Source organism: Sciurus vulgaris, assembly GCF_902686455.1.
Source record: "Sciurus vulgaris genome assembly, chromosome: 13".
Taxonomy (NCBI): Eukaryota; Metazoa; Chordata; class Mammalia; order Rodentia; family Sciuridae; genus Sciurus; species Sciurus vulgaris.
Genome location: NC_136474.1, coordinates 87,556,194 through 87,582,316, shown reverse-complemented (window position 1 = coordinate 87,582,316; position 26,123 = coordinate 87,556,194). Strand labels below are relative to the sequence as shown.

The window sequence follows — 26,123 nt, the reverse complement described above, 5'->3', positions numbered from 1 at the left end:
TATTCTGGGTTTCTTATTCTTCCAGATGAATTTCATGACTGATTGCTCTATTTCTGTAAGGTATGTCATTGGGATTTTAATTGGAATTGCATTGAATCTGTATACCACCTTTGGTAGTATGGCCATTTTGACAATATTAATTCTGCCTATCCAAGAGCATTGGAGATCTTTCCATCTTCTAAGGTCTTCCTTAATTTCTTTCTTCAATGTTTTGTAGTTTTCATTGTAGAGATCTTTTACCTCTTTGGTTAGATGGATGCCCAAGTATTTTATTTTTTTTGAGGCTATTGCAAATGGAGTTGTTTTCCTCATTTCCCTTTCAGCTGTTTCGTTGCTTGCATATAAAAATGCTGTAGATTTATGCGTGTTGATTTTATAGCCTGCTATTTTGCTGAATTCATTGATGAGGTCTAGAAGTTTTCTGGAGGAGGTTTTTGGATCCTCTACATATAGAATCATGTCGTCCACAAATAGTGACAGCTTATGTTCCTCTTTTCCTATTCGTATCCCTTTAATTTCTTTAGTCTGCCTAATTGCTCTGGCTAGAGTTTCGAGGACAATGTTGAATAGAAGTGGTGAAAGAGGACACCCCTATCTTGTTCCCATTTTTAAAGGGAATGGTTTCAGTTTTTCTCCATTAAGCATGATGTTGGCCATGGGCTTAGCATAAATAGCCTTTACAATGTTCAGGTATGTTCCTACTATCCCTGTTTTTTCTAGTGTTTTGAGCATGAAAGGGTGTTGTATTTTGTCGAATGCTTTTTCTGTGTCAATTGAAATAACCATATGATTCTTATCCTTAAGTCTATTGACATGATGGATTACGTTTATTGATTTACGAATGTTGAACCATCCTTGCATTCCAGGGATGAATCCCACTTGATCGTGGTGCACAATTTTCTTAATATGTTTTTGGATACGGTTTGCCAATATTTTGTTAAAGATCTTTGCATCTATATTCATCAAGGATATTGGTCTAAAATTTTCTTTCCTTGATGTGTCTTTTCCTGGTTTGGGTATGAGGGTGATATTAGCTTCATAGAATGAGTTTGGTAGGGTACCCTCCTTTTCTATTTCCTGGAATACTTTGAGAAGTATTGGAATGAGTTCTTCTTTGAAGGTCTTGTAGAACTCTGCTGAGAATCCGTCTGGTCCTGGGCTTTTCTTGGATGGTGGATTTGTAATGGCTTCTTCTATTTCATTGCTTGATATTGATCTGTTTAAATCGTGTATGTCCTTCTGGTTCAGTTTGGGAGGAGCACATGTCTCTAGAAATTTGTCAATGTCTTCGGTACTTTCTATTTTGTTGGAATACAGATTTTCAAAGTAGCTTCTCATTATGCGCTGTACCTCAGTGGTGTTTGTTGTGATATTTCCTTTTGCATTATGTTTAGTAATTTGAGTCTTCTCTCTCCTTCTCTTTGATAGTGTAGCTAAGGGTTTGTATATTTTGTTTACTTTCTCAAAGAACCAACAGAACACCAAATGCAGAGAATGACAACAGATCCACACCAAGACACATTATAATAAAAATGCCTATCATTCAAAATAAAGATAGGATTTTGAAGGCCGCGAGAGAAAAGCATGAGATTACACATAGGGGGAGACCAATACAGATAGCAGCCGACTTCTCAACCCAGACTCTAGAAGCTAGAAGGGCCTGGAACAACATATTTCAAGCTCTGAAAGAACATGGTTGCCAACCAAGAATCCTATACCCAGCAAAACTAACCTTCAGGTTTGAAGATGAAATAAAATCCTTCCATGATAAACAAAAGTTAAAAGAATTTACAAATAGAAAGCCTGCACTACAGAATGTTCTCAACAAAATATTCTATGAGGAGGAAATGAAAAACAACAATGGAGGTCAACAAAGGGAGGAACTACCTTAGAGAAAAAACACTCAAAGGAGAAACCAAGCCAACTTAAAAACCAAAAATAAGCCAAATGACTGGGAATACAAATTATTTCTCAATAATAACCCTGAACATTAAAGGCCTAAACTCATCAATCAAAAGACATAGACTGGCAGAATGGATTAAAAAGAAAGGCCCAACAATATGCTGCCTGCAACAGACTCACCTCATAGGAAAAGACATCCACAGACTAAAGGTGAAAGGATGGGTAAAAACCTACCATGCACATGGACTCAGTAAAAATGCGGGGGTTTCCATCCTTATATCAGATAAAGTGGACTTCAAGCCAAAGTTAGTCAGAAGGGATAAAGAAGGACATTTCATCCTGCTTAAGGGAACCATAAATCAGGAAGACATAACGATAGTAAATATTTATGCCCCAAACAATGGTGCACCCCTGTACATCAAACAAATCCTTCTCAATTTCAAGAATCACATAGACCACAACACAATAATTCTGGGCGACTTTAACACACTGCTGTCACCACTAGATAGATCCTGCAAACAAAATCCAACCAAAAACACCATAGAACTCAATAACACAATCAATAATGTAGACTTAATAGACATATATAGAATATACCATCCATCAACGAGCTGATACACTTTCTTCTCAGCAGCACATGGAACCTTCTCAAAAATAGTCCATATGTTATGCCACAAGCAGCCCTTAGGAAATGCAAAAAAATAGAGATACTGTCTTGTTTTCTATCAGATCATAATGGACTGAGAGTAGAAATCAATGAGAAAATGAAAAAGGGAAATTACTCCAACACTTGGAGACTAAATAATATGCTATTGAATGAAACATGGATAACAAAAAACACCCGGGAGGAGATTATAAAATTCTTAGAGGTCAATGAGAATGATGATACAACATATCTAAATCTCTGGGACACTATGAAAACGGTACTAAGAGGAAAATTCATTGCATGGAGCGCATTCCATAAAAGAATGAAAAGTCAACAACTAAATGACCTAACATTACAGCTCAAAGCCCTAGAAAAAGAAGAACAAAATAACAGCAAAAGTAGTAGAAGAGATGAAATAATTAAAAATAGAGCTGAAATCAATGAAATTGAAACAAAAGAAACTATTCAAAAAATTGACAAAACAAAAAGTTGGTTCTTTGAGAAAGTGTTCTGAGATTTTCATTTGCTTTACTAAATACCTTATCTCACTACTGTACCGCTTGCCGACATATTTAACCAATGTTGGTATTCCTTTTGTTATTAAAAGAGAAATATGTGAAAGAAGCTCATCCAGTCACAGCAAAGGAATTTAAGGATGTCCCGGTAAGGTGTTAGACTCCTCGCTAGGCCCAACTATGTATCAAACAGCTAGACTGAAATATTATAATCATGCGATACAAATCCTTTGATAAATTCCACTTGCTACATGTTTTTTTTACCAAAGCACAACTTTGGTCTTGAGCTCCTCACTACTGATTAACAAAATAACACTCAAATGCCAAAAAGTGACTATTTTTAAAAGAAAATGTGACACGACGGCATCATCATTTTATTTGGTCAATGTGTGAAACATCTGAGATATGGAGGGAAAGTCTGAAACGATCATGGTGTCACCGAAGGAGTGTCCCTGAGTTCTCTGTTTCCCCTCACAGCAGGGAGTGACTTGACCTTGTGTTCTGAATGCATGTTAGAACAAAGATGGAAACTGTAGGAAGAAAGAGTGAGCACACATGCTTATCAAAATTCTAGCCAGCCAGTACATTAAGAATTTTACAAACACTCCAATAAAAAGACAAATGCTAGATAAATGGCGAAAACAATATTCTCCAAAGTTTTCCTGACAATTGAGAACCACTTTGAATTCAAAGACACAGAAAAGTCGGAAAAGTTTGAAAGTACAAGGAAGAACAAGAATATACATTAGGTAGGAACCGAAGGAAGTATCGTAACTATGATAAAACACAAAAATATTTAAGATGAATATTCCTTAGCAGAGACAGAAAGGGATATTTTATGTTAAAAATAACTATGTACCAATGAGATATAGTGATTATAAAGACATATAGGCCTTAATGCAGCTCCATGAAGTATAGCAACAAACACTGATGTGATTAAAGGAAGAAATAGACACTTTTAATAAATTAACAGACATAAACAGAATTTTCTATGAACAGAGAATAAACCTATTTCTCATGTGCACATGGACTGTTCTCCATGATAGAGCGTAAGAAACAAAAAAGTGTGGATGTTTAAAAAGACTAAACTCATACGAACTATTTTCTCCGATTGTAACTGAATGAAACTAGAGTCTGATCAGGAGATAAATGGAATTCCTACACCATGTGCTCCCACCAGGTTACTGCTTTGCTACAAATCTAGGTGAGACAGGCCCACCAGTCACGGAGTGGATCATCTGAAACTGTGAGCCAAAAAAAAAAACAAAAATCCTTTAATTCTGACAATTTCATTATCTCAGATATTTGTTATAGTGATAGAAAATTGACTAATAGAAGTCAGCAGAGAAGAAAATTTGACAAATCCACAAATGCATGGAAATTTAACAACACACTGCTAAATAACTAATGGGTTAAAAAAGATAGCACTAGAAAAATCTGAATGCTCTGAGATGAAAACAAAAGCTGAAACATATACAACTTTGGGGTAAGCAAAAGGTGCATTTAGTGGAAAATTTGTAGTTGACAGCATGTACATGCATATATATATATATATTCATAGGTAAGCATACATGTACACAGATAAGTATATAGGTATGATATATAAATTAAGACAGACCTTGAATCAATAACTCATTTTTTCTAACTTTCTGTTACAGAGCTAGACACTAAAGAACAAAGTAATCTCAAGTCAAGAAAGAAGAAAATAATGAAAATTAGAGCAGAAAAAATATAAAACAATTAAAAAGGGAAGAAAATCATGGAAACTAATAACTAGCTCTTTGAAAAGATCAAAAAAATTAGAGCTTTTATCTAGACTTGCAAGGGAAAAAAGGATTCCAATTACTAAAATCATCGATGAGACGGATAATTGTAACAGCCTTACTGAAATAAAAAGAACCCACTTGTAAACATAAAAGTGCATTAAAAATAAAGTATACTTAATCAATTTATTCATAAAGTGGGGGAAAACATTTTTTATACAAAGACAAGTATAGGACTAAGTGGGATCTCTGGTAAATTCTACTAAACATTTAAAGAATAAATAAAAACTATCCTTTAGAGACATACCAAAATTTTTAGAAGAAAAAAAATTTTTCCTTACTTATCCTACCAAGCCAATATTACACTGGAAACAAAATCAGAAAAAAATTAGACAAATACAGCTCAATAATGAAAACTACAAATTAATATGCATTATGAATATACACATAAAAATCATCAAGGAAATAATAGCAGACACAATCTGGCAGCATATGAAAAGACCACATACCATGCCCAAATGGAATTAATTGATTAATTAACTAATTAATTAATTTATTTATTTATTTATTCATTTATTTTGAGTCATTGTACACAAATGGTGTACGACTGTTGTTTCTCTGGTTGTAGATGAAATAGTCATCCCATTTGTGCAATCATACATGTAAATAGGGTAATGATGTTTGTCTTGTTCTGTTATTTTTCCTTCCCTGCACTCCCTACCCACCCCTCTTTTTCTTCTATACAATCCATCCTCCTCCATCCTTGCCTCCTTCCCACCCCCTGTTATGTATCATCATCCACTTATCAGAGAGATCATTCGGCATTGGTTTTTTGGGATTGGCTTACCTCACTTAAATGATATTCTCCAACTGCAATAAATTTGCGATTTATCAGCAAATGCCATCATTTTGTTCTTTATGGCTGAGTAATATCCCATTGTGTATATATATACCACAGTTTCTTTATCCATTCATCTATTGAAGGGCATCTAGGTTGGTTCCACAATCTACCTATTGTGAATTGAGCAACTATGAACATTGATGTGGCTGTATCTCTGTAGTATGCTGATTTTAAGTCCTTTGGGTATAGGCCAAGGAGTGGGATAGCTGGGGCAAAGGGTGGTTCCATTTCAAGTTTTCTAAGGAATCGCCACACTGCTTTCCAGAGTGGTTGCACTAATTTGTAACCCACCAGCAATGTATGAATGTGCCTTTTTCCCCACAACCTTGACAACACTTATCGTTGCTTGTATTCTTGATAATTGCCATTCTAATTGGGGTGAGATGGAATATTAGGGAGTTTTGACTTGCATTTCTCTTATTACTAGAGATGTTGAAGATTTTTTTATATATCTGTGGATTGTTTGTAGATCTTCTTCTGTGAAGTGCCTGCTCATTTCCTTAGCCCATTTATTGATTAGGTTATTTGTATTCTTGGTGTAAAGTCTTTTGAGTTCTTTATAGATTCTGGAGATTAATGTTGTATGTGAAGTATGTATGGCAAAGAGTTTCTCCACCTCTGTAGGCTCTCTCTTCACTTTGTTGATAGTTTCCTTTGCTGAGAAAAAGCTTTCTAGATGGAATCTACCCCAATTATTGATTCCTGCTTTTATTTCTTGTGCTTTGGGAGTCATGTTAAGGATGTCTTTTCCTAAGCTGACATGAAGATTTAGAACTACTTTTTCTTCATAAGGTGCAAGGTCTCTGATCTTATTCCAAGGTCTTTGATCCATTTTGAGTTGAGTTATAAGTTGATGAATCCTCTGAAAGAGAAATTAGTAGAACTACCCCATTCACAATAGCCTAAAAAAATAAAATACTTGGGAATGAATCTAACAAAAAAGGTGAAAGACTTCTACAAAGAGAACTACAGAACACTGAAGAAATAAAGAAAACCTCAGAAGATGGAAAGATCTCCCATGTTCTTGGATAGGCAGATTTAATATTGTCAAAATGACCATACTACCAAATGTACTATACAAATTCAATGCAATTCCAATTAAAATCCCAATGACGTACCTCATAGAAATAGAGAGAGCAATCACAAATTTCATTCAGAAGAATAAAAGACCTCAAAGAGCCAAAACAATCCTGAGCAAGAAAAGTGAAGCAGGAGGTATCATAATACCAGACCTTAAAATATAGTACAGAGCATGGTATTGGCACCAAAATAGACAGGTAGACCAATGGGACAGAATAGAAGACACAGAGACAAACCCACATAAATATAGTTTTCTCATACTAGACAAAGGTGCCAAAAACATAGAATGGAGAAAAGACAGCCTGTTCAACAAAAGGTGCTGGGAAAACTGGAAGTCCATATGCAGCAAAATGAAACTAAACCCCTGTCTCTAACACTGCACAAAACTCAACCCAAATGGTATTTATTATAGGTAGTAAGACAGATTCAAATTTTTAAAAGTCAGGAAATAGTAATGCAGTACATTCATAAAATAAAAAAATAGAAAACAAGTGAACATCTCATTGATATGTAATAAGCATTTTATGAAATCCAGGATTTTCCTTCCAAAACATTCAACAAGTTAGGATGACAGGGAAGATTCTTAACATGAGAAAAAGCATCAGTGGAAAGCCCACATCTAACATTAAATATTTCCCCGGGACTGGGACCAAGTCAAGGATGTCTACTCTCACCAATTCTAAATTGTACTGGAGGGTCTAACCAGAGCACGTAGGCAAGAGAACAATAACTCCAAATTACAAACAAAGAAGTAGAACTGTAACTATCACAAATGACATGATCTCGTATATAGAAAATCCTAAAAAATCACAAAACCAAATACAAACAGTTAAACTTCACTAAGATTGCAGGATAAAAAAATTAATAAGAAAAAAAATAAATTTTTTCTCTGTATATTAGCAATGAGCCACTCAAAAATAAAATTAAGATCATAATTATGTTCAGTATCATTTCAAAAATTAAAATGTCAAGGAATAAATATTGTACAGAATTAAAAAGAAAAACAGTGAACAACTGTTAAAATAGTTTTTTTTTTTTTTTTTTTTTTTTTCGGTGCTGAGGATTGAACCCAGGGCCTTGAGCTAGCAAGGCAAGCACTCTAACAACTGAGCTATATCCCCAGCCTCTGTTAAAATAATTTGAAGAAGACACAGGTAAATAGAAAGACATTTTATATTCAGATTGGAAAATGTACTAATCCTAAAATGATAACACTTCCTGTCTTGTTATTTTGCAAAAATGTGTAAGTTAACCCTAAAATGTATATAAAAATACAAAGTATCAGATTAATTACAGAAATCCTGTCCTCAATTTTGGAACAAAAATGACAGGGAGACAGGAACTGGATGGTAATGCACTCCCAGGGGTGACGAAGGACCTGCCCTGCTTCCATGGCAGGGTGTCCACCCAGTGTCTGTCCAGAGGACAGCAGGTCAGTGTCAACCAGCGAGTAGACTTTTGCTCTTATTCCCCCCTCCCACTTATCTTCCATCCTTCTCTTATTTCAAACAGGAGTGTATGGTGCTATTATACTCTCCTTGATGCCATACACGTATTTGTTCCCGAGTTGGATGATGTTCACACAATCATCTAAATTTACCCAAAATAAAATGGTACATTTACAATGGCTGAAGTTTATAGTGAAGTAAATTATACTTCAATAAGACAAAACAGAAATGTTAGACAGACAAGGAAAAATGGACACTAGAAAAGAATAAAGAGATCAGTGTAATTCCATATCATGTATAACCACAAGAATGGGAAGTGATACTCCGTGTATATATAAAATGTCAAAAAACACATACTGTCATGTATATCTACAAATAACAAAAAATAAAAAAATACCCCGGTGCAGTGGCTTACACCTGTAATTCCAGAAATTCAGGAAGCTGAGGCAGGAGGGTTGTGAGTTCAGGGCCAGCCTCAGCAAAGGTGGGGCTGCTGGGCAGCTCAGTGAGACCCTGTTTCTAACAGAGATGCAGAATGGGGCTGGGGATGTGGCTTGGGGGTCAGGTGCCCCTGAGTTCAATCCAAGAAAAAAGAAAGGAAGATGGAGAGAGAAAGAGAGAGAAAGAAATTTTTAAAATAATTACTATAAAAATGGTCTTTATTTTTTCATTTTATTTATTTATTTATTTATTTATTTATTTATTTATTTATTTATTTATTTATTTAGACTGGGGATTGAACTCAGGGGCACTCGGCTACTGGGTCACATCCCCAGCCTTTTTTTGTATTTTGTTTGGAGACAGGGTCTCACTGAGTTGCTAGGGGCCTTGCTAAGTTGCTGGGCCTGGTTTTGTGGTTTTGAATTCACAAAAAAAAAAAAAAAGAAAGAAAGAAAAAGAAAAAAGATTTCCAACTGTGTCTGCACATGGAAAGAAATGTCTCACTTGGAAACCCTGTGAGGCTCAAAATGGGTAAGAAGGCCATCTGCACTGAACTTTAACGTGCTTACCTTGACAAGGAGCAAGTATATTCTAAGTGTGATAATTGAATATTAACAAGCAGAAGGGAAGATGCTAGCAGAATAAATCTTCTATTTTATCAAGCTTACACCTCTTTTTTTTTTTTTTTTTAATTTCTGGGTTCCATACTGCCTTTTCCATGCTGCAATTAAGGTCATGTGACTGTGTTCTGGCCAACAGAATGTGGCCAATATGAATGACATCTCCGTGCCTCTTACATGGAACCCGAATCATGTATGTCCCCTTACCTTGCCTCCTGGCTGCATTTAAGGACACGGAAGGGAGTCTGAGGTCATAAGCTCTGGTGAATCCACATCATGGAAGGAGGCTACATAGGAATACTGTGCAGGGTCCTCCTCTGGCTCTTTATTATATCACAGCATGAGCGAGAAATAAACTTGGAATGTCTTATTATTGCCACCATTAACTTGCTGTGTAATCAGCCTACAGAGGAGGGTCTGGGTTCACCATTTCTAGAAAAGTGAGATCACATAAAGTCTTGGGAATTGCAAATGTAAGAACTAAGGAAGAGGGAGACTGAATTTCCTGGGCACAATGATAATAGTAATGGATGGGAACACAGGCATCTGGGGTAAAAATGTTTCCCAGGCATCTGTCAATTCAGATTGTTCTGCTTCCTGGTAGACAGAAGGGCGAGTTCTTGAAATGGGGAGGAGTCTATGAACTTATTTTTTATTCTACACCATCTGTGTGTATGAATGTCTGATCTTGACTCAGTTTGTGTCACACAGATTCTGTCTGCTCCATGTCATTTCAAAATCCAAAAATACTCTACTGATTTCCTCCCCATGGACAAAAAGTGGTCATCTTTTTAGTGTCTCCACCCTGGTCCCTGAGAGACAGAACTGCTGGGCCCACAATTACACTCCCACCCCTCTAGGTGTCCACAGATCTTCTTATGAGATCCTAGACTCTGCAAAACCCTTGGCATTTTAATTTTTTTTCTAATGTAAACCTCTGATTCACAAAGGTATTAGATAAAAACATACCTGAGCATCATCTATAAACCAGAAACTTCCCTGAGTGCTGGAGAGGTAATAGTAAACAAAATAGGAAAGGAAAAAAAAAAAAAAAATCAGGTCCTAACTATTTTTACATTCTACCAGGGAAAATTTTCTCCTCCCTGCTTGAAGACTTGGACTCTGGACCTTCAGCTTAAATATGCTGGATTTAATTGTATATATATCCTCTCTATACTTGGGAACATGAGCTATACTTCTCCCCTGAATGGGAAAAAAATTTTTAAAGCTTTAAGCACAGAGAAAATGTGCTGACTTTTATGAACATTTAATATGAAGTATGCATTTAATGAGGCATATAAATCACAAAAAATAGGAAGAAAATAATTATGCCTAGAATTCAGACTTAAAGGTGAAAAGCGACGATGAACAATTTGGATTTACACTGGAATAATAGGAAGAAAATTATTATATTTAAGAAGGAATAAATTGAGGAGAAATCAGAATAATATCCTGAGAGAAAGCAGATTTCAAAAATAGTCAAATCTGGTTAACTTGACATTTCTTACAGAATCCAGCCTATGGAGGCTGCTGTGTATTGTCATATACAAGGACAGTTTTCAGCTGGAGGAGTTGCTTAGTGCTTAGGAATATATATATAGATGAGGTAACCTATCCCCTAATTTTGGATCCTTTCCTCATTATGTATCCAGCTCAGATGGCAGAAGTGGCAAAGCTGTAATTGAAACCAGGTAGACTGGTTGCGAACCCTCTGCATGTCATCCTCAAACTTATACAGTGTCATCTGCAGTCTTTGGAGTTTTATTTACTGGAATATTTAAGTATTGATGCAGGTCCTGTCTGAGTGACACCTGGGTTCCGGTGCATTTCTGTCTCTCTGGTTCTTCCTGCACTTCCGCCCCACCTGCCAGCAGTCTGCCCTCACTGCTCAGGCACATTCAGCCACTGTGAACATGTACCTTAACTTACCCATCAAGTGTCTTAGCTGCATATGCCTTTCTCAAAGAAATAATTCTTTTCTATATTTAGATGTCACATTAGAGCTTTTCAACTACTGATATGACAGGTTAATACTTGTTCTGTGCACAAATCTGTGTGAAATATGTATTTCATATAAGACTGATGAAGTTCTCAACAGCATTTCTTTTCATTTAGTATGAAAGAACACACATTGTTTCTACAGAGTCACTGTCACTACAGTGCTGATGATAGGCCAGGTCATCTTCTTTAAGTGATTGATTTGAAATTAGAATATGTACGAAAATGTAGTCATTTGTTGTCCTGAGCAACAGGAGGGAAAATACCTAAAAGATTTTCAAAATCAGGGTCATTATGGTTACTATTCATTGAAAGCGACAACACAGTCCTTAGAGATTTTTATATGTCATATGTATGGTACACTAAATAAGTTAAACCTAACTTTTCTGAAATAAAATCAATTTTTAGAACTGATTTTTAAGATTTTGAAAACTATTTTGGTGGGTACACAAATTAAAATAGTGTTATTTCAAGTATTTTGTAGAAAAACTATTTCCAAATAAGAAAAAGTACAATCATGGCCAATTTTCTCTTTGTCCTTCTATCCCAAGGAACAGCATTACAGGGGATGTGAAAGTTCTTAGTGATTTTTTATAATGTACTGTGACTCTGACACATTTCCATATTGATGGGTTTCATTGTATAAAAGACTTAATTAAGATGTTGCTGACACATCAAGGGTTATTACCAGGTTACAAATGGCTCAGACTTTCTGTACTTTTTGTCCTTTATTTTATACTTCAATGTACTGTGCTCTGTATCTTGCAAAAAGTACACAGTCACTTCTTCAGTCACATACCAAGATGCCCTCTTAAATCCTTCTCTATAAATAGATTTCCCACTCAAGTTCAATAATAAAATTTTAGAAACAATGAATCAGTCCAGGATGGTTGATACCAAATTCCTCGTTCAATAAGTCAGAGGTATGGTATTGCTTTCAAGCACTGGCAATGTTCCTATATCAACCATAAGTGCCCCAGATGGGTTCCTGATTCTGTCCTCTAGAATTTAGTAGCCTGTGCTGAGATCCATCTGACTTTTATGGAATCTGGTCCTATTTCCCACCGTCAGCATTCCATTCATCATCAGCTCCTGCTGTGTCCCTGCCACCTGTTTGCTCCATCTGTGCCTTTGCAGTAACGGTTGCTTGCATCCTTTCTTTGCTTAGTTTTTTATCTACTCGCTCATTAGCTGTAAATGAAGCCTGTTGCTTCCAGTCTGTCAAAAATGTATTGGGAACCTTCACTTCATTTTTCTTATCACAATCTTGTAATACATAAAAATGAATGAAACCTTTAGTGTTTCATAGAGTTGCAATGCCCACTGACAGCTTTGTAAATTAAATATTTAGAGGCATGCAGTTGGTTCAAAGTGAGTGCAAATCAAGGCACACTATTGTGCCTTGAGCAAGATGGATATTTTGAAATGCCTGCAGTAGATTATTAAGAGACCTCCAGTGGCATAAATGCTGTCATGAATTATTGCAAGCTCTGTAGAGATAAAGTACAGGTGTACCCACATTTAAAAAAAATTTTTAATTAGTCTTCTCTCAAAACACAGAGATAGATCCTTAAAGGCTAATCAATGTGCTTTTTTTTATTCTTGTGAAAAGACTGTGAAAACTAGATTTATGTTAGATTGAATATTTGAAATACTACATTTGAAAATAGACTTCCCAAATATTTAAACTTCCTAAATATATTTTATCTACTCACCTGAAAGGAGTCATAACAGTTTCATGATAACATTAACTTTTACTTTATTTGTTTACTTGATTATTTAGTAAAAACGCATGAAGTTTCCACATCATGGAATGTGCTGGATGCCTGCAGGATGGGAGCTCACGGGTTACTGCCAGACAGAGCAGTGCCTGGGGTTTATGAGGACACGCAGACTCCGCATTGGTAGAGCCACCCCTGGAAACTACTGGGGTCTCAAAAGGAGCCTCATCTGCACCTGTGAGGAAAGGTGTTTGTGATGTGGGGTGAGCGAAATTTTGCACCAGAGATTCTAGTAACAGGAGTATAGTAGGCTTAGTGAGGCATGGTATCAATGCCTTAAGCATTGATATACTTCAAAATATTAAAAAAAAAAAAAAAAAAAAAAAAAAAACCACAATCCTATAACTCTTTTAAATGTCCTCTTTATATTATCTTTTCCCTGTGAATTGAAATTTACCTAGGGATAACTTGACTGTTTTCATAATTTGTCAATTATCTACTTTTACTATTATAATCTCATTTCAGCCCTAGATGCTCAATCTTATTTGTCTTACTACCTCTTTATTTCATCCTACTTAAAACTCTTTTATCAAAACCATTGGAGTACTTAATGAACCCACATTAAAATATGCATGAAAGTATGAGAATAATGTGTATTCTCTAGAAATCACCACATAACCTAAGAACACACACTAAGTCAGTTTCCTGGGGTGCTTCTGACTGCATCCTCTTTTGGGTCCTTTTGTCTCACAAAGCACCCCTCAGAAGTAAACTGTATCTAGAATTTTGTATCTAACTGCTCCTCATTATTTTAATTAGATTTAACCATATATGTATGCATCCGTTTTCAGTCAGCTTTTTCACCATTATGACCAAAAGACATGGAGAGAACAATCAGAGGAGGAAAAGTTTATTTGGGGGCTCAAGGTCTGAGAGGTCTCATTTCAGAGATGGCAGACTCCATTCCTTGGGGATTGAGATGAGGCAAAGTGGTGGAAGAAAGCAGCTCAGGACCTGGCCACCTGGTCAGAGAGAGAGCTCTGCTCAATAAACACAAAATATATACCCCAAAGACACTGCCCCAGGGACCCATCTCTCCAGTCACAACCCACCCGCCCACAGTCACCACCAAGTTAACGTCAATCAGAGGATTAATACACTGATTGAGTTACAACTCTCCTAACCGAATGATTTCACCCTTAAAATTTCTTGCATTTTCTCACACATGAGCTTTTGGGGACACCTCAGATCTAAACTATTAACAGCATCCTAGAACAACTTATTATATTCATTAGCATGCTTTAGGATTTTAAGTAAATGGTATCTTATTCAATTCTCACAGCTATGTCATATTCTTTTGTTTATCCAAAAGTGTGGATTTCAATCTTTTGACCCACCAGGTATAGAATGTATTTTACATTTATCATTGTTCCAGTATAGACATCTAGGGTGAAGTTGTGTGAATCTGTGAACATCATGTTGGCCTTCTGACCTTCCTTCGCCATGATTATTTCCACAGGTAGAGTTTCTGTGTTTAACTTCTATGAATCAGAAAGTAAGTAGCTAACAATTTTGTAAACCCACCAAGGATTTTCACTGGGACAGAATATAAATTGGTAGTCATGTATTTAGATTTATTTGTACCAACATCTTTTGTGGATTTTGGCAACTTTTACAATGTACATTTTCTTCTACAATACATCTCTTTTTCTTCTAGAATTTCCAAAGGCTTACTCTATGTTTTTGAAGTTACAATTTTTTTTTTCGTTACTGGATTTTCCAGATATTTTAACATCTACACTTACTGTCTGAAGTTAAAGCATCTTTCATTTTCCTCCCTAATGTGTTGTCCTGAGAACTAAAGCACTCAGCTCTTACCAATTTACATGATATTTTTTCCAAAGTTTTGTCTATCATGGGCTTTAATCCCACAAATCAGACAAAATTGTGGATTTTGTTTGTTGAGTGAATGCTTATTTTGGTTTATTCATGCGTTTTCCCAGAATCTTTGATTATTGTCATTTCTTGCGACCCATAACTTCATGCGATCATACTGCTTTTTGGCATAATAATTCCTCAACATTTGAATTCCAAAGTATGTGATAACATCTCTAAGGATGATTTGCAGGAAAACGTCATTTCACAGTTTTATTTTAATTAGCATATTATAGTTATACATATAGGCAGTATTCATTGTTGTATATTCACACATAGAGAAATGTAAATCTGGTAGTTTTTGTTCCTCAGTATCTCCCTGTTCTCTCCCTTCCTCCCTCCCTCTAGGTCTGCTTCCTCTCTCTCCCTCCTTTCTCTCTCTAGCTTCCATAAATGAGAGAATATAGCCAACCTCTGAGTTTCTGAATCTGGCTTATGTCACTTAGCATGATGTTCTCCTGTTCTGTTCACTTGTCAGTAAATGACATAGTTTCATTCTTTTAGATGGCTGAGTAAAACTCCATTGTGTGTGTGTGTGTGTGTGTGTGTGTGCGTGTGTGTGTGTGTGACATTCCTTTGTGCATTTTTTCTTGATGGTCACCTGGGCTGGTTCCATCATTTGCTTACTGTGAATTGCATTGCGAGTTTGCTCCCAAGTAATATCCCCCCCAAAATTAGCTTATTTCACAGGTTTTCATGAAGGGTTTTCAAGGTTCAGTAGTCTGGGTTGTTAGTTGCATTTTGAGGTTCTGAAGGTATCTTTACTGACATGTTTTTCACTCCAAATTCTTATAGGGTAAGACAACTCTCCTTTCTTTCTAGCTGCTATTGGTTTAGCGGGGTATGTTTGTTTATGGTTTTAAGACAGAATAGATATTTTAAACCAAGACCCTCAAAATACACAACATACATAAAAATTTTGATGTTTGATTATATTTTTTAAAAGTTTCTATACCACAACCACCATACCAGCAGAGCTATAGATGGGAGAATAGGGACTGCCTCAAAGCAGAAAATATTGGTATTCAGAATACACACAGAAAAACTAACAAAATCTCAGTCAAAATATGGCAAACAATGCATTAGAAATAAACCAAAAATGAAGTCCATATGACAGATGAAGATATTAAGAGAGTTTACTTCCCAGCTCACAAAATGAAAGCAAATTTAAACAACAATCGGCAACTATTAAGAAAAATTTTAAAATATATGAGGTTGCCATGCATTGATACACACAAGAAGAAAGATAACCTCATGCATTGCTATTCAAATTTCATTTATTTATTGAAAACTTTTGCTGCTTTTGTGGTAAGAAAACACGAGGCTATCAACAAAATTTTAAATAGTATTCACAGTACAAAATGCAGTGCTGTTAGCCGTAATGTTCTCAACAGATAGCTGACCTTTTTACATTTTAAAACTGGATATTAATACCCTGATGGGAAAATTCACAACTGCCACTTCCCCCAGCTCATGGAGACTAACGTTCTATTCCCTCCTTCTGTGACTTTTCTGGGTATCTCAGTCAGGGCAGTCATGGCGAGTTTCCTTCTGTGACAAGAAGCTTTCGCTGAGACTTATATCCTCCAGGTTGTCCACATCATCACATCCGGACTTCACACTTTTAGAGTCTGATGTGTATCCCACTACATTTATATGCCACATTTTGCTTGTTCTATATCTGCCAGTGGATGTGTACTTTGCTTCCATATCTTACTAGTGTGTGAATAATCCTGCAATGATCCTGGGAATGAGACCCTGATTTCAGTGTTCTTGGTTATCAGCCCATGAATGGGACTACGGAAGCATGTGGTAGTTTTATTTTTAATTTTCGGATGAAACTCCAACCTGTTTTCCTGGATGCGATTGATTTTATTAATTTCTTTTGAACTAATTACATATTAAAATGTAATTGTAAGAAATAATGTAGAGAAATCTTGTGCTCTCTGTAACCAGTGTTCCCTATGAAAACAACTTGAAGCACACTTTCATAAGCAGGAAAATTACCCTGACACAATTAACCTCTTTTGTCCAATTTTCCTCGATTTTACATATTATCTGTGTGTGTGTGTGCACACAGATGTATGTTTAGTTACATACAGATTTATTGGAGTTGTAGCCTGGCATGTCCAAGATCACAATCCTATGGCCGCAAAGGTTCCTAGTATTATCCCATTATAAATGCACAAATTCCTTCCACCCCTCAGCCTTGACTCCCCTGTCAAAATCGACTGGCTTCCTCTAATATTTTTTTCAATATTTATTTGAAGGAATCACATATAAGGAATCATATCACATATGATCCCATGCTTTTGTCACTCAGCATGGTTTTCTTGAGATCCATCCAAAGTCATCATATATATCAATTATTTGTTCAGTTTTTATTGTTTCGAAGTCACCATACAGATGTAGCACAATTTATTGCTTTTGTGTTTGTTTTGTTTTTGTTTGTTTTAAAACCAGTCAGCATGAATGATATGAATCAACATCTCGTACAACCATAGAAAAGTTGTACCCCATTTGTGTATGGTAAATCAAAATGCAGTCTGTAAAAATTAAAAATTAAAAAATTTTGAAAAATCAACAGTTGAAGGACATTGGGGTATTTCCAATGTTCGCTAATATTTCAAAAAAAGTATAACTTACCCTTCTAATTTTTTAAGATATTAAGAGTGGAATTTTTTCAGATCTAACATCCAAGTAAATAGTTATCCTTCCTCATATTTTAAAATGTCATATAACCTTCAGTGACATCTATAAAATATATAGAACATATAAAAATATAAATGTGATAATATTTTAGAAAGTTGAGCCTACTAATTACACATAATTATTTCTATTCTTCCACCCTATTATTGAAAGTAATCTAAGCTAGTGTAGCATAACCCACATCTTTTATAAGTAACTATTAATGAAGTCATGATTTTGTGAAATGTGACTAACTTATGTCAAGAATGTTCTGCCCTTTAGCAACAGATCCTCCTATTAAACTGTGTTGATGTTTAAGTTGCTTTAAAATGATTCAACATGGTAGTGAGTACTATATCATTTGTTTTCCTTTTTTCTCTCATCTAATTGGTTCAGTGAAAAATAAATCACCAAATCAGTCTCATCTTAGAGTCTTTCCAATAAAAAACATAAGCCATCTTACTTTAAAGTTTTTGAGAAAAGCATTCATTATCAAGATTCAATACATCATAAAAAATGTGCTTCTTTTAAAAACATACTCTCAGATAATGAATTATTGTTTTAGCCAGAATCAAACAGGAGTAATCCTGAGGCAAAGACTCTTGACAAATATCAGCCATTCCTTGGCAAACACCTCAACTTCCAGGTGTCTGTGCAGTGTAACTTGTTGAAACAATCAATCTTGTGGACATGAGCATCTATCAGGAGGTTGAGAGACACACAGAAGAACTGAGTGCCACGTTGAATCATTTTAAAGCATCCTAAAAGTCAACACAGTTTTATAGAAGTGCTGTAAAGGGCAGAATATTCTTGACATAGTTAATCAGATCCCACAAAATCATAACTTCAATTATAGTTCCTTGTGAAAGATAGCTTAGATGACTTTCAAGAATAAAGAGCAGTGCTAGAACTGATTACCTCTTTAAAAATTAGATGAATTGCCTGTGTATGTAAACTTATTTTGGAGCAAATGACCTTATTTCTTAAAAGGGATAATATTAATCAGGCCAAGTTTTCTCTTGGAAAAGTAAGAGAAAATAGTCATGAAGTTAGATTTTAAATCACTTCCCCACCCCTCAAACACAAATAAATGCATCAAGACTGACCTCAAGTCCCAACATCTGCCATTTAGGGAGCGTCAATGTAATGACATGTTAGGAGACATAGGGATGCTTTCTTGCCTTGGGAGACCTCTGTCTCTCTTATGCAAACCGTTTTGTTTTTTCCAACTTGTAGAAATAGAAAAGTATCAATCCCTTCTGAGTACACTGTTTTTAGCTACTGTCACCAAAGTCCACCTGATTTGTATAGGCAGATCATTTAATTTTCTTATGAATTTACCAAAGTAATTTAGTGACATCACACTCATTAACCTATCCAGTAAATGTTAGTCTCTGAAAAATACATTTATTCATAATACACAGTTTTCTTTTGGTTTTCAAGTTTTTTCAGGGCTAAATTGAACTGAATGAATATATAATTCATTTAATGTCCTATGTACTCTAGTCATAATTTTTATTTATAAGAAATATAGATGAAATTACATTCAGCTCTAAAAAGACAGACACACTTTTCTAAGATTTATCCAGAGCCCTCACTTTGGATTTAAGCACCTTGCATGACAGACTCTTAGCTAACTCCCAAAGTCCACGTCTTGACTGTGATCTGTGTTTATCAGTGTGGCACTGTTTTCTCCCACCAGACACAGTATATTTAGATTTGTAAGTATCTACAAATCTCTTTTTTCTTTAAAAGAGTAATGATAATTTTCATAAAACATAAAATAGTTATAGATTTTTAACATGACAGTGTTGTATTTTTAATTGTATTTTATTTTGTAGACTTGATTTTCAAAGAAATGCATTAAATGAAGCAAGGACAAATGATTATCCCTGAATCAACTACATTTCAGTACTTCCTATAACTTGGCTACAAAAGTACAAATGCCTTGGGTATTTTGGAAAACTGGCAAGTTATTGAACATGAACCTCAATTATTTTAATGTTGGTGAGATGGTGCTTTGTATCAACATCGTCATCCCAAAGAAAAAGTAGTTGTTTACATATGACAAGATTTTACTAACTTGTTTCTGTACTATTAAATGTGGATGATTTCAGGGGGAAAAAAAAAAAAAACATAAATCTCATTTTATAACTTAGATTCTAATGTGCTTCAAAAAAATCCATGTCTTTCTTTGGGGATAGAAAGAAATTATGTTAATGTAAATTTATGTTGTGAAAAATTTTTTTCTGGGTTTTAAAATTCACTTAATCTTATGCACTAAACCCCAAGCTTTTTTTTTCTTTTTATTTCTCAATAAATCATTCTGTTTAAAAAATATCATTTTTAACATAATGTGTATCATGATTTATTTCATCACTGTTGCTGTTTATGCTTACTGAAAATCTATCTCTAACGGAGAATTGAGTTTGAATGTTCTTTATTTCATACATACATTGTTTATCTGTTCAATATATTTTCAGCCAATACAGGACCTAACAATGAGGAAATAATGATCAGAACTATAAGAAAACTTCTGAAACTTGTGCAGTGTGCTTCCTGTTGGACAGAAATAGACAATAAAAAAGCAAACAATTTTAAACAAGATAAAAACCTAAGAATGACTAATATGAAGAAAACAAACATGGTGATATTTTTGAGAGTAACTAAAGGTATTGTTATCTTTTAATGTCCCCATCAAAACTCATGCTGAAATTTAGTCCTTATTGTGATATATTACTAGGTTGGAAACTTAATCTGACTACAGTATTTAAAGGTGGAACCATTAGGAATAATTGAGGTTAAATATTGCCATAAAGTTGGGGCTCTAATCCAATGAGACTGTGGCTCTGTAAAAGGAGGAGGAAAGACCTGCATTGGGATGTTCCACCTTGCAGTGTGATGCCCTGTGCCACCTTGAAATTTTCAGAGTCCCCACAGCAGGAAGACCTTGCCAGAAGTGACCACCCACTCTTGACCTTCTCAGAGGTTAGAATTCTGAGCAAATAAAAGTCTATTCTATCTAAATAACTTGGTTGGTGGTATTTAGTTACAGCAGCTGAAAATGAACTGAGAAATTACATCTGGCTCAGATAGAACTTTCCTTTTTGTAGGATTTGATATTTGATCTGAGATCTAAAGTTATAAATACTGTCCACCATGGGCACATATGATCATGGAACTTCTGAGGTAATACTAATAGAGCTTTCAAAATGTTTTTGTTGGAAACCAGACTGTCAATCAGTGAATCAAGACAAGAAAATAATGTACATCTATTTAAATACAGAACTCCTCATAAATAACCATTAGAAACGTGCCACAAATTTTTGGACAGAAACTTATTTAAATATTATAAATGTCTACTACGTAAAAATAGCAAGTGAGGATGGGGAAATTGAGATCAACTCCTTTTCCATGTTTCTACTTAACAGATGATCCACAAGTTTTAAAAATAAAGCACTAGCCAGGCATGGTGGAACATGCCTGCAATCCCAGAGGCTGAGGAGGCTAAGGCAGGAGGACCTTGAGTTCATAGTCAGCCTCGGCAACAGTGAGGTGCTAAACAACTCAGTGAGACCCTGTCTCTAAAAACAGGGCTGGATGTGACTCAGTGCCCCAGTGCCCCTGAGTTCAATCCCCAGTACCCAAAACAAAAACCAAACAAAAATACTAATTTTAAAAAATGATGTTTTCATTAGGAAGAATTTAAGAGTACTAATATCTTTATTTTAATGAAATATTAATCATTCTTAGTTATTTTTTGCTACATTTTTTCTTGCTCAATTAATACAAAGTTGAAAAATTACAAATTGAAGAGCACAATACTATTTTAGAAAACTCTTACCTACACGTGTATGCATATATTTATCTATGTATTATCTATCATTCTGTCTTGTTTTCCCTTTATATTTACATGTAAATATTTACACATGATAACAATCCCTAAGTAATTGGATTTAGATATTTAAGGGCACTACTACTAATTATTTTTCAGTGGTGCAATTTTTTAATAAGTACGTATAATTTACATGAAAAATTCATTTTTCTTTTTTTTAATGTCAGTACTGGGAATTGAACCCAGGGTCCCTCTGCCACTGAACTACATTCCTAGACCTTTTCAGTTTTTAGTTTGAGACAGGACTTTGCTAAATGACTGAGGCCATCCTCTAGTTTGTGATTCTCCTGCCTCAACCTCATGGGTCTGTGATATTACAGGTGGGTGCCACTGTGTCTGGTTTCATATTACTTTTCAAAGAATTGCGCATTACTTTATGAATGTCAAGTTTATGCTAAGGCAGTTGTTTAGAAGTTAGGACCTTCCTTCCACTGGAACTGTGAGAATAAGCTTCATATCAGAAGGATCTTGAAAGGTATATGAAGTTCCTGTGATTCAAAAAAGCTTTACAGGCAAGGGGTCCAGTAGAAGTGTAGACAAGTCAGATTTGAAAATGTGTTGGAGAACAGATAGTCACAATAGTTTCATGTAAAGAGCTATTGTTTGATTAGGCAGAAAATGTTGAATTGATGTTAACTTTGAATGACGTTTTTATTGGCAAAAAAAAAAAAAAAAAGATCCAGGGAAACAAATAGGCACCAGGAATTCAGGCTTTCCTGAAGATTATACCTTTAACAGTGAATGGGACCACTAATGCTCCTTTACGACCAAATTAAGATGCCACAGGTATCTTTCAGGAGATGCAGCTCCACTGAATACTTTAAAGGAGAACAAACAATCAGTTAGGCAGGCACTTGGGGACCACCGTTGTAGCAGAGTAGGGCAAAGATGAGAAGAAAGACCAGGGAAGCCACGGAGGGAGCTGGCACATGTGCACGCCAAGTCGAGGAGGAGGAAACCAAACCCTGGCTGCTTTGGAACCTGACCTATTCACAGATTTCACCTGGAATATCTTTCCTCCCACAAATGTGAGTCAATTTAAGTTTCTGACACATCATTAAATCCTTAAATGAACTAAGACCTGAGTCTCTAATAGCCGTCTTATATTCTACTTAGAGATGGCATGAAGGTTTTGATATATCCCAGGTCTTAATATGCAAAGTGGCTGAAGGGCAAAGGAAGAAGTTTGAGTCGAAAATTTAAGTGCTAAGTCTAACTTTTCTGAACACTGAGGTATTATTCTAACTGAAGAAAGCCAGTGGTTACTTCGAGTAATAGCAACATGTACATGTGTGTCTGAACACGTGTGTCTAACAGTGTTAACCAGTCACTCTCCAGCTCCACTGTGCTCTTGGAAGACGAATATGAAAGAATCATCAGTCACACTCTTAGATCCACGTACTCCAGCACCTGGTACGGGAGCCACGTCTTCTTGTCCCTTGTTTGAGGACAAGATGGGGAAAAAGAGGAGAAATGATACTGATAAAATAAAGATAAATATAGTAAGAGCTAGCAAGACAGAGAAAGAGAGGAAAGTTAGAGAGATGGACAAAAGGCAGGGGGACAGAGTGAGAAATAACGATTCATTCTAATTACCCCAGGAGTTATTGCTTTTAAAGTCGCCCTCCAGCTTCTTTCCTGAATCACATGCCATCTGATGAAACACCACTTTGGAAGTGCGGGGCACCAAGACGTTAATGTGTATTGGAAAAGGATTGCACAGCACCTGCAGGAAATGGCAATGAATCAAAATGTAATGCTTCATTCAGATTCCAGTAACCCAAATGCAAACGGTGTGAAATGAAGACAGACAGGATGTCACTCTGGGTAGTTTGTGAAATGGGAGAGAAACCCCAATGAGTCTAAAGTACCTCCATGTTTCATCTCTTGATTTTAGAGTAAAAACTATGATTAGCATGGCTGTCTGAACCAGTTTCAGACCTAGGTAACCTTGTAAATCACATACATTTAGTGATTAAAGGAAGACATTTCTTAAATTACTCGTAAAATGTGCCTTTCCTACTCCTGAAATGTCTGTTCCTACCTCTACAAGTTGTTAATCATTTTAAAATTCTGCATGAAATAAAGTTAATATAGATCTTCTGAAAAGTTAGTTTAGTGATCCCAAACCTTGAGGGATTTTGTTCTTATACCTCAGGATGATGTTTGGACATAGATCACCACAGGGAATGCTTAGGGGCCCCAGGGGATGGAGTAGGGCTTTTGTCAGATCAAAGCCTCAGGAGAGCAGGCTGACTCCCCAGCTCAGCCTGCAGCCCCTAGAACCATGCCTAGGGACCTCCCCACCCACAGGATCTCTTAGGTCCACCCCTTACATTTACCAACGCAAATCTGCAGGCGGAGCAGCTGTTTCACACACACCCATGCAATGAAGGCGTGCCAAGTATCGGGGATTTTGTTTTTGGAATTCTCAGTGTTAAATATTCACCCATGACAAGTGTTTCTAACTATAGCTGTTTCTGCCAGCCCACAGTCCACACCGGAGGCAGGCTGTCTAGTTTCAAACATTAGCAAGTGTTTAAAGGGACAAATTAAAGGCATATTAGTGTCTGAATGAGAATTTCATCCACATTTGGGAAGCACTGCAGAAAGAAGCTCATTATAGAAAAAGTGAGCATCCCTCTGAGGTTTTGCATAGGTCTCCACCTGGGAGACACCTCGGATTTCTGACATTGCTCAGGGTTTTTACTCTCACTGAAAGGAATGAACGTGAGGGAGTGGTCTACCTTCTCATATGAGTCCCTTCTGTTATCTTCTCCATAGGCACCTGTCATTGTCTCAATGCCTAGGTGACACTCAGCATTCTATATCATACGACTGCAAGCAATGTGTCAGCCATGTCATTTTTTTTTCCAGTACCACTCTCTCAAGATGTATTGTTGATACCCTGTTACTTAGAGGATGCTCGCAGGACCAGCGGCATAGTTGTCTCCTTGTTACTTGCTGAACTTGTAGAAATTTAGGATCCATTCCAGATCCACATCACTGAATTTGTAATTCCCAGATGATTGGTGATGGTAAACATTTTTTCATATACTTGATGGCTAATTTTCTTCTTTGGAAAAATGTTTAATTTTTTTGCCCATGTTTAAATCAGATAATTTGTAGGGTTTTTTTTTTTTTTTTCCTCAATGAGTGATTCGAGTTTCTCCTGTAGTCTAGATAATAACTTCATTTCAATGCACTGTTTGCATTTTCTCCTATTCCGTGGGATCTCTTCCCTCTGTTGATTTGATATAATTTAATTTGTCTACTTTTGCTTTTATTGCTATGCTTTCAAGTTCTTATCCAGAAAAACTTTGCCCAGACAAATGTCCTATAGAACTTCGCAGAATTTCTCTTCCAGTGGTTTTATAGTTTCCAGTCTTACATATAAGTCTTAAATCTGCTCGGAATCATTTTTGTATGTAGAGGTCTTGTTTCAGTTTTCTGCATAAGGTCATTCAGTTTTTCTAGCACCACATAGTCAGTCATTTGTGACTACATGGATGAACTCAGAGGACATTATACTAAGGTACATAGGACATATATTGAAAGACAAATACTACGTTATGTCACTCACTTGTAGAATCTTAAGAGTTGGAATCATAGGTGTACACAGTAGTATGGTGGTTGCCTGATTCTGGGGAGAATGGGAAGAAGAGAATGGTTAGGGTTTGGTTAGTTGGTAGAAAATTACATCTAGATTGAAAGAATAAATTTTGGTTCTTTAGCACAGTAGAGCGACAGCAGTTAACAATGTTGTAGCCTATCTTTCAAAAATAACTAGAAGATTCTGAATGTTCTCACAAGAACAAAATGAGAAATTTCTGGGGAGATGAATATGCTAAATACCATGATGTGTTCATTATGTAATGCATTCATGTAAGAAAATATCACACTGTACCCCACATATGTGTACAAGTGTTATGAGTCAATTGAAAACAAGATATAACATAGGAAGCATTTTCATTGTTTATCTGAAGTTCAAATCCGTAACAAACAAGAAAAATATGAAAACAAAAGATGTCCAATATTTCTTAAGGTATCTTATTTCCATCTGCTGAAAAATTCACAGGATACATCATTCTAGTCTTCTATTGCTGCTAGGATAAATTATCAGAAACCTAGCAGCTTAATCTGGTGTAGCTTTATTAGTTCACAACTGTGTTGTTCAAAAGTGTGTATCCAGAATAACTTGGCTCATTTCTCTGCTCTTGGTTTCATAGTGCAGATATCAAGGAGTCAGCCAGCAGAGTTCTTGTCTGGAGTCTGTAGAAAGAATCTAGTTCCAACCTCATTCAAGTGGTTGGAGGAATCAAGTTTCTTATAGTGATTGGACTGATATCCTTACTTTCCATGGCTTCTATCAACTGCCCCCTTATTTTCTAGGGGCCTCTCTTTACTTCTTGGTTGTGAACCAGTGGAACTCAGACCCAGGAACCACACACAGAGCTGATTCTTCTCTTGCTTGGAGACGGACTTGCCTTTCTGTTGTACCTTCCTTCCCTGTTTCTTATCATACAACTCTGATTACAGTTAGATACATTTCTCTGCTTTTAAGGTTTCT

The 26,123-nt window shown here is 35.9% G+C and overlaps 1 long non-coding RNA gene across 2 annotated transcripts in view; it reads left to right on the top strand.

Annotated features, from left to right (window-relative positions):
- The window catches only part of LOC306642888, a 35,413-nt gene extending 10,879 nt beyond the window's left edge, over window positions 1-24,534 (top strand). The window contains exons 3-6 of one of the 2 annotated variants that reach the window (XR_013758716.1): window positions 13,098-13,298; window positions 20,142-20,330; window positions 21,721-21,873; window positions 24,431-24,534. This is a non-coding gene — a long non-coding RNA (uncharacterized lncRNA). Of the gene's footprint in view, window positions 1-13,097; window positions 13,299-14,554; window positions 14,653-20,141; window positions 20,331-21,720; window positions 21,874-24,430 lie in introns of those variants that run through there. The other variant, XR_013758717.1, reaches the window with a different exon arrangement.
- Window positions 24,535-26,123: the final 1,589 nt, after the last annotated feature.